The sequence below is a fragment of the Desmodus rotundus genome, chromosome 2 (assembly GCF_022682495.2).
Source record: "Desmodus rotundus isolate HL8 chromosome 2, HLdesRot8A.1, whole genome shotgun sequence".
NCBI lineage: Eukaryota > Metazoa > Chordata > Mammalia > Chiroptera > Phyllostomidae > Desmodus > Desmodus rotundus.
In genome coordinates, this window is record NC_071388.1 from 56,342,537 (window position 1) to 56,350,923 (window position 8,387).

Sequence of the window (8,387 nt, forward strand, 5' to 3'; positions counted from 1 at the left end):
AGATTCTCACAAGGAGCCCTCAACCTAGATCCCTCACATGGGCAATTCATGGTAGGGTTCATGTTCCTATGAGAATCTCGTGCCTCCACTGATCTGACAGGGGGCAGAGCTCAGGTGGTAATGCAGACGATGGGGAGCAGCTGTAAATACAGATGAAGCTTTGCTTGCTCGCTCCGCTGCTTACCTCCTGCTGTGTGGCCCGATTCCTAACAGGCCATGGGCCAGGCGTTGGAGGCCCCTGCATAAGATGAAATCAACAGCAGATTATATGACGCATTGAATTAATCAGTGATTTGGAAAAGAAGGTAGTAGAAAACACCCACTCAGAACAGCAAAAAAAAAAAAAAATTAAGTGATGATAGTTTAAACTTCAAGCATACTAGCACTCGCAGCATAGAGGTACCAAAAAGGGAAGAGAGAGAGCAAGGGATTGAAAACTTACTTAAAGAAATAATGACTGAAAACTTCTCTAATTTGGTGAAGAATAGAGATATACTAGTCCAGGAAGCACAAAGAGCTTCAAACAAGATGAACCCAAAGAGGCTCACACCAATACACATCATAATAAAAATGTCAAAAGTTAAACAAAAAGAATCCTAAAAGTAGCAAGAGAAAAGCTGTTTGTTACCTACAAGGGAACTCCCAGATAATTTGCAGCTGATTTCTCAAGAGCAACTTTGCAGGCCAGAATGGGCTGGCATGAAATATGCAAAGGGATGAAAAATGAGGATTTACAACCAAGATTACTCTACCCTGAAAAGTTATCATTCAGAATGAAAGTATAGACAAAGAGCTACCCAGACAAGAAAAAGATAAAGGAATTCATCACCACCAAACAAGTATTACAAGAAATGTTTAAAAAAGACTTCTTTAAGAAGAATAATAAGAAAAAAAGATAAAAACCATGAATAATAAAATGGCAAAAACTGCATAACTTTCAATAATGACCTTGAATATAAATGGATTAAGTGCTCCAATTAAAAGACACAAGGTGGCTGAATGGGTTAAAAAAATATACATATGCTCTCTACAAAAAACCCACCTCAATTGAAAGATACAGACATAAAATGATGAAAAACAATTTCATGCAAATGTAAAAAAATCTGGAATAGCAATACATATACTAGACAAAATAGACGGGGAAGCATTATGGTACGTGAAATAAACCAGGTGGTGAAAGACAAATACCGTATGATCTCACCTAGAAGTGGAACCTAATCAACAAGACAAACAAGCAAGCAAAATATAACCAGAGACATTGATAGTAACCTGAGAGGAGGGGGGAGGGGATAATGGGGGAAAGAAGGGCAAGGGTCATCAAGGAACATGTATAAAGGACTCATGGACAAAGCCAAAGCAAGGAAGGATTGAGGGTGGGACAGGGAAAAGTGGTGATGGGAAAATGGAGACAACTGTACTTGAACAACAAGAAAAAATGTTTAGATTAAATTAAAATTTAAAAAGGCTTTAATAAGATATAAAGGAGGACAGTAGCCAAGATATGAAAACAACTTATGTGTCCATCAAGAGACAATTAGTAAAAGAAAACATGTACATATTTACAATAAAATATTACTTAGCCATAAAACTGAATGAAGTTTTACAATTTGCAATACCATGGATGGACCTAGAGGGTATTATGCTGAGTGAAGTAACTCATAGAAAGGCAAATACCATATGGTTTCACTTATATGTGGTATCTTAAAAAAATTAACAGTCAAAATAGAAACAAACTCAGATACATAGAACAAAGTGATGATTGACAGATGGGAGGGGTATTGAGAGGCTGGGGGGTAAAAGTGAAGAGCAAAAGAAGTACAAATTGGCAGTTACAAAATAGTCATGGGGAAGTACAGTACAGCATAGGAAATATATATATATATATAGTCAGTAATATTGTAATAACGACCTGTACGAGAATTACTGGGGAGATCACTTTGTAAGTTTTGTAAATCTCTAACCTCTGCTAAAAACCTGAAAGGAATATATGTTGAATGTCAACCATAATTGAATAAATATTATTTTGTTTTCTAATTAGAAACTTATTTACAATAATGACAATTTCTTCTTTTTACTGCCATGAGTGATATTTCAATATGTATTAAATCTTAAGGGTATGGAAATCAGTCCAACAGAAAAGGTATCAATGATTGAAACTGTCCTTTATAGTAATTGTTATATCTGCTCTGATACGTCCCTGATAATTTCTTTGTTATAATTTACATGGTGGGGGCTTTTGGTCAAGAGAAGAATCGCAGAGAGAAATGCGTGCTTGACAGTTTATGTCTTTCTATCTACTCTCTGTAGGACAAAATACTTTGTTATAAATCTGGGCCTTCAATGTAACTAAAAAGCTTTTGAAAGGATATAAATTTTAAAGTAATTCAACTAAGAACTGTTTGCTGGATAAATGAATTTGTTCAAATTCTCCCAGTGTATGAGATATTATTTATAAGTTACTGTGCTGGTCAGAACACCATGACATACAAGAATAAGCTTAGAAAGTGCAAAATTACACCAAGAAAGTACACTGTCCATGGAAATTTAAATTGTGGAGGCCAGACACTCCAGCCCAGGATCCCCTACCTCAATAAGTAGCTCATTATTTTTTCCCCAAGGAGAAAATAACCATGTTGATCATCAACAGTTTGCCAGACACTGCTGGGAGCACTTTATATACCTTACATTAGAGCTGCATGTTCCGCGGGTTTAGGTTCTAAAGTTTCCTTACAGAGCCAGAGTCATTAATATCAAAATTATTCCTGGAATTCTTTTACACGACATCACTGTGGAAACAAAAATTCCATCTCTTAATAAATTCAGAACCAGTTTTTGCATCAGCTTTGGGATGGATTGTTTTATCTTGCTTTGATTTGCAGATTACATAGTTAACTTGTACTTTAAAAGAAATAATTATCTTAAACACTATAAAAATAACTCAAGATGGCAAGCTGCTTACACCCCAAGAGATGCAAAAGGTCTGAGATCCACAGAAAGAAGCATAGATTCACACCTCTCAGGGAATGCTCACTCACACTGGACATGTTCTTTGAATATTGAAGTAGGTGGACTCTCCTATGTCTTTTAAAAATGTTGTTTTTCTTTTTTTCGCTACCCCACTCCTGAGAACCAAGTGTGTAAAGCTGAATTTGCTTTACCAAGAATTGAATGTACATATGATGTCATTAAGCTATATCTATCGTGCTTGCCACAACCCTACAAAGTATGGTAATTATTCTCATTTCAAAGATTAAAAAATACTGGGGCCAGGAGAGGTCAAATGATGTGCTGCATACCACGCGGCTGGCAGAGCTGAGTCTGGAGGAGCTCTGCCTCCAAGGACACCGTTCCCACTGGAGCCTAGAGGCCCTCCAGCTAGCACTCTGACTACAGCCCTCTGGCTGGGACTCTGCTGCTTACAGAAGCTCCCTGTGGCCCATCCCAGTCCTGAAAGCCTTATCTTCAGACGTCCTGTCCTTAGAAGTCTGTTTATGGACTGGAAATACTGCTGAGGCATCTCTCTGACCTGTAGAGTAATAGGATTTGCAACATCTTTCTAGATAGGAGTCTGTTAAAAAATGCTGATTACTAGATAATTCAGGCTTAGAGCAATTACATATTTGAAATAAAACTTTAATATGAAAATCTTAGCTATTCAGATTCTATCTGTTACTAGTTTTCAGGTTATTAGCCATTAGGTTAAACCATATAAAACTGCTATTTTTATAGGTGAAAATGTTAATTATAAACAATTTATTGTAGTTCAGCATAAATTTAGCAACATGGTTTTTATAGTAGAAAAAGGCCTTGAAACAATGTAAAATATCTTGTGGTCTCCCTGAGAAATAGAGACATCTGGTGACTTCATTCTTACCAGCCTGAGTTTTGTTTTTTTGTTTGTTTTTCCTTCTCTATTCATAATAATTTTCAGAATTTGAAGTTGTCTAGTCTTTTTTTTCCTTTCTTGTTTTCCTTCTTTCTCCCCACCAAGTAGAATTTATTCTCATCACCTGGAAAAGTATCTGGAACATAAATGTTTGTTGGATAAAATAAACTTGATAGCTTGAAAATATCTGTCTAAAATGTTGAATTATTAGATATATTTTCTATTTGGAGTGTTGCTATAAAACATACATTTTCAATTCCCCAATGTCCCTTTGAAAAAGATAAATTAATTCATTTCATTAGTGATATTGTTTTGCCTGTGGCATGACTTGTCAGTGTGGCTACAATAGACTAACGATTGGATAACGAGTTTATTTATCACAGAACCAATGTTTCCCACTGAACTGAAGTATAAATAATGGTATATTAGTATTTACATTATAAATATGTTTTGGGGTTTCTAAGTTGGCCATGAAAATTCTCTCTAGGCTGAAACAGCTAGTGGGTAAACATTGCTTATAGCACATATATCAAAATAAGAGTGCAGTGGTCCTTTTTTAAGCAACGAGCACACAGTGCATACAGTATTTCTTTTACAGAATGAGAAGGAAGCTATGTAAGAACCCTAACTTCTTGATGACACTCAGGATCTTAGGAAATGACAGGATAAAACAATCTTGAAGAGATTTTACATAACAATAAGAAAAATGAAATTCGACTAGAATTTTCATTCAGAACAGAAAATTAGGTTTCTCAGATGATATTAAGGGGCAAGACTGATTTAATAACTGTGGCAAAAAATGGAGATAGCAAAAAGAGTTGCCAAGAAATACAATTCTGGCTGCTGGCATTCCATCACAGCAGCACTGTTGACATCGAAGTGCAAAATGACCTCTCACAAGCGTAAGTGATTGATTTTTATGGACCCGCTGTATAAGTCACTACTTTTGGGAGAAAATACAATTTGGCTACAGAAATCTCTCCCAAATCCAAACAACTTATTTTGTAAAATGCAGTATTTTGGTTAATTGAGAATACCCAAAAATCCTTCCTCTTCTCCATCTTCAGTCCATGAATGTGCCAATACAGTGACTAATGTGGTATAGACGTCACCATTACAAAACAATTTAGTGAGTAGCCTAGGGCTGGAAGACCATCCTGGAACTTCTGGTTTTCTGATAGTTAAGGGAAGGCAGATTTTGTAAATAGGCACCTACAGGAAATAATTGTGACCTGTTTTGGATCCAATAACATTAAGGGTTCACTGTTGTAATGACTTACCTAAAATATTTCAAATTACCTCTGAAGTAACAGGCCTCCTGCCAGTTCAGGTGTTTTGGATATGTTGTTTTATATCCGCCAAGTATGGTCTTCTCTTGACTGATGACTACTTAACCTTCCAGGATTTTGCTTATAAGCTGTGGGGGAAAGTAGGTTTACAGTTGTTTGTATGGAAAAAAGACATGAAGGTTATGATTATTATAGTAGCTTTATTAATTCTGTGTTTAGCATACTCACAACTGTGAACCTACTTTTGCCCACCTTGTATATCATTTTTTTCAAAAAAAAACTTCCTTACCACTCCCTTCCCTAACCCTCATTTGGAGCCACAGCTACACATCCAGACACGCATCTTCCTATGTCACACATTCTCATAGCCCTTTCCACATTTCCTCCCGGCACCTTACTGTGCGTGTAATCATTAGCTCTGCAAGGGCAGGCATACCTTTCCAGTTTTTTGCTGCATCCCCAGAATCTAGCAGAGTACCTGGCACATAGTGAATGCTTAATAAATATTATTGAATGCTTGATTCTTTGAAGTTGTTTTTATTCTCTTCCTCTGTGTTTTCTTTGAATCAGAGTTTGTAATAAATATAGTGATGTCTTGTTTTGTTTCTTGCCCTAACCGCATTCCTGCCAAACCAACCCTTTGTCATCTCCCATGGGTCACTCAATGGCTGCCAACTGGGGCTTCTGCTTTGGGATTGGCTCTCCTGTAAGTCTCATGGCTGAACAAGTTTCTTGGCATCCAAGTTTTAGTTCTATTCCATAAGCATTGATTGAGCATCTGCAGTTTTTCAGACACTAGATATAAAAATGAAGATCGGTTTACCTTTGAAGATCTTTCAAAAATTTTTATTTATTGATTTTAGACTGAGAGGAAAGGAGAGAGAGACACATCATTTTGTTATTACATTTATTTATGCATTTATTGATTGATTTTTGTATGTGCCCTGACTGAGGATCAAACCTGCAACCTTGGTTTTTCAGGATGATTCTCTAACCAACTGAGCTACCCATCGAGGTCTTTCTTTGAGATCTTTGAGTCAAAGGATGTGGAGAGAAACATGCAGTTAGATCAGTGCGGTGAAATATGCTGTCATAGTCCAGATGCTGTAGGATTTAGCATATACTGAGGGAAGAGTGTTTTCTCATTGCTTGTGTCTTGCCGATATGCAGGGTCCCTGGTACTTGTCTCTTCAGTGATTCCCTCTCATGGAAAGCAAGTGCTCTACAGTTGAATCATGGGAATATCAGATGGTGATGCAAGTTCTTAAATACATTCAAATTTTTGCTTGAGAAGGGAACTTGATAGATGTCATTTAGTCTGAGTTTCTTTTCAAATGCAGAGTTCCAGGCTTCGATCTCTAACTGGAGCCTTCAGTAGCTTTCAGTAGCTTTCTTTTTCACAAGTCATTGGGTATTTCTAATGCTGTAGGGTCACAGAACCATCCCTTTCTGCACAAACATCAACATTAACCTTTTTAGTTTATAGAAATTCCATTCCACCTAGCCACAACCTTATTCATCCTTTCCTCACTATTTTACAATAAATTTAATTCATTTTTATAGAAGTAATTATCATTTTGAAAATATTTTCACTTTAAACAACAGAAAGAAGTAATTATGTTTGGTGGAAAGTACAACTTCTAAGCAAAGATCTCTTTCTTTCTATTGTTTTAGGCAAAGAAGGGAAAAGCAAAGCCAGCTCCAGGGGCCAGTGCATGACATGGTACTGCATCACTCTTAATGACCAGTCTCTGAAATGTTCACCCAATAGGTTGGGGTTGTTAGTGGAAGTCCTAGGAAACAGTCACCATTGGTTTTTAGGCATTTATACTCATATAAAGTGTTCCTTTGTATGAATCTGTGCCATTTCCTTTAGGGACATTTTAGCTCTAATTGAGAAGCCTTCTGCTATTACCCCAGTTGGATTTGATCCTTTATTCCTCAGGGTTTTGCTTATTTATTTATTTATTTTGACACTTCTTCATATCTATTATGTTTAATACTTTCTTGAAGTATATTCTGTTGAAAGGTAGACTCTGAGCACTGAAGAGGACCTCATCTCTGAAAATATGGAGTGTGGTCAAGTTAGTAACACAGGCTAGAAACCATGAGGTCTGCCTGCCTGCTTCGTACCATATTATAACTAATATTTTTTATTATGTCACACATTCAAAATGCATTTTTTAAAATTCTCATCTTAACTGTGAGTTAGTTATTACAACTCTTTTTTACAGATAAATAATTAGGGTTCAGCAGAGGTCAAATGACTGGCCGAAGATCGCACAGCAAGTAGAGGAAATGCCCATGTGAAGGAGGCCCCACCTGCAAATGTCAAGATCTTCACACATCTTCTAAATAAACGTGCAGTGTCATTCCTTGTAGGCTGTGTCGATCTCCTCCAGGCCAAAGACTGTATTTATCTTCACACCCACAATGCCAGCGGGCCTCCTCTACCTGGCATAAATGGAGTGCAATGCATGCATTTCTAGGATACATTGAATATGTTCTTAGGGAAAATTTTTGTTTGGTAGTCACTTTATTTTCCTTAAGAAAAGGTAGGTATTTTACATTACAAAGTTATTTTCAAAGTCCAGAAGGAAATAAACAAAAAAAGAAAAAGCAAGCAAAACGACAAAAACAAACCAGCATTCCTTCGAAAATGAATGCAGTGACATTTAAGCTTCAATTACACTTCTCACTGCCCCGTGAGCAGCCACGCCAGGGCCGAGGCCTCTTGCTGATTGAGAGCACATTTAGAGTTCCCCCCATTGTTCCTGGCAACCGTGCTCTTGTGTAGCAAGCAGGATATTCAAGTTGACAAGGCTCTTTCTTTCTGGATCAGAGAGGGAGCAAGGTTCTTGTCAGTTTGAATCATGAGCCCACACTTGGCAGAGCCGAGTGGACAGGCACAGTGGGGAAGGTGCCATGTGCTCGCCATCCGTGTGCTGGTCATGTGGGCCTCTGTCTCCAGCTCCCAAATAACTCAACTGGCTTCATGCTCTCCTGCTCCGACAGGGCCTCTGTACTCTCTGGCCCGCTGATTCACTTCTGACGCTAAATCTCCTTGTTATCCAGCTTCTAAAGTTTTACTTTAAGGCTTCATCTCTCTACCTACATTTTTTTCAGTTGCAGCTGAGAATATCCAATTTTACAATTCTTAAGGTATGTTGTTTTAAAACATTTTTCTAAGGACAAAGATGCCTATTTTGGAG